Below are 1,964 nucleotides of genomic sequence, written 5' to 3'. Positions count from 1 at the left end.
AGAATTTCGAACAATTTTGCGATTCGACGTTCTTATCTGCACGGTAAAAGTAGCGGTTCCTTACGTACGCTGAGCATTATTAGGCTCCCTTAAGGTACATTAGCTAAGGGAATTGCAATTATTAGTGATTTGCCTTTTTGTTTATACAGACAATTAGAGCAAATCGCATTATATGTGTATTTTCAACTAAAACTTAGTTACGAAATTATACGTTGGTTAGAATTAAAGCATTAGGAAAATTAAAATATTTTTTGGCTGGCTCGAGGTCATTAGCAACAATATTGTGAAATTTCTGTGCTAATTAATTGTTGGCACAATGGCTCCAAAAAGATTAAAGAAAGTTTTACGGCACGGGCCAGTTTAGTGAATTTATTTACGCACAACAAAAATTAGTGCTTCAATGACACCTGCAGAGTGAAAAGCACGGTTAATCCTTATTGAATCTTATTGATAAAATAGAACAGGAGAGGGATGATGCAAGTTAATGTGACTGTCGCCAAACGACCGAAGAGCTTTATTGCGAAATAAAGGCTAAAATACTAAGCAGTCTGAGCCATACAAGTCGACCTGCTGGTAGTAATGATGCATTAAACAGCACACTGGTGTATCGGCAACCGAATCTTCGGAAATTAAAAGTGCCTGAGTTCTCAGGGAAGTACACCGAATAGGCCAGTTGGTTCATTTTGTTTACTATGCTGAAAGGGTCGGATGCTCAGCTTGCTGACTTGTCGAAGCTAATACATTTGCGATCCGCTTTAGGTGTCGTTCCTTTAGGAACCATTAACAGTTTGTAATTATCGGGTGTTAACTACCATCGGTACCCACGGTTACTGCAAGACCGTTATAAAAACAAGGCAATTATTGTAAAATCTCACATAAATGAGTTGTTTCTGAAACGTGTCAAGGACTCGGAGACTTTGAGAGTAGTTGTAGACAGTTTTTTTTTTTTCATTTTATTATTTTGATCAGCGTAATGAGATCTAATATAATATGCGTGTTTATGTTCGCTAGGTCTGAGGTCTGTGTGTGAGTTAATTTATAATTTCATTTAATTTATTAAGTTAATTTTTACTGTTGAATTTGCCTATTTGGTCTTCTTGCGGATGGTGTTCGTAGCAGTTGTCTTGCAGCTGCGTTGGGGTGATGGGATAGGCGATCGTTGTACATACTAGAGTGGTGGTTGATTTCATCACCTATCTTGGTGAGTGTAAGATCATTTTCGATCAACGAGTTGATGCGTCTCGCCGCCATCGACTGAACTTTCCTGATTTTGGTCAGCTGTATTTTTGATACAGTTCCCCTGAGTTGAATGCATAGGTCCATATGGGTGCCACGATGGTCTTGAATATTAAGCGTTTGCAATGCAAACGTAGTAAGCTCATGGGTCCAATAAGCCAGTCAAGTTTTGCCGTAGCCTTGATTGCCGTGCTGAATAAGTGTGCTGCCCAGGTTAATATTTTGTCCAGCGAAATTCTAAGATATATATGGCTTGTATCGTGCGGTATAAGCTGGTCGTCGACAAATAAGTCTGGACGTCTGGTGTACAAGACACTAGAAGACTTTGCGCCATTGATTTTATGTTTCACAGCTTTGTCCACTCTTGAATAAGAATGAGGTGTTCTTGCAAGTCGTCTGTGGCTGTATACTCGCCTTGATTTGCAGCTACTACTGCTATGTCATCGGCATATGTTGCAATGAGCATATTTGGAGGTGCGTCAGTAATGTACCAAATCTGACTTGGCATGTCGGATGTATACCGTGTGTATAGCACTGGTTCTAGCACACTTCCTTGTGGAACACCAGTTTTTATGCCCTTCCTTTCCGAAAAATCACTCTTGCAGGAGACAAAGAAGGTTCTATTAGACAGGAATGATTCTAGTATGAGGTAAAGCGTATTACCAGGTTCAGGTGTCTTAATTGGAATTTTAAGCCGTTATGCTATACTCTGTCGAATGTCTGCTGAA

Source organism: Drosophila novamexicana, unplaced genomic scaffold (assembly GCF_003285875.2).
Source record: "Drosophila novamexicana strain 15010-1031.04,08,12 unplaced genomic scaffold, DnovRS2.1 tig00000434-arrow-pilon, whole genome shotgun sequence".
NCBI lineage: Eukaryota > Metazoa > Arthropoda > Insecta > Diptera > Drosophilidae > Drosophila > Drosophila novamexicana.
The sequence above is the reverse complement of the archived record's forward strand: the minus strand, read 5'-3'. Positions refer to the sequence as shown.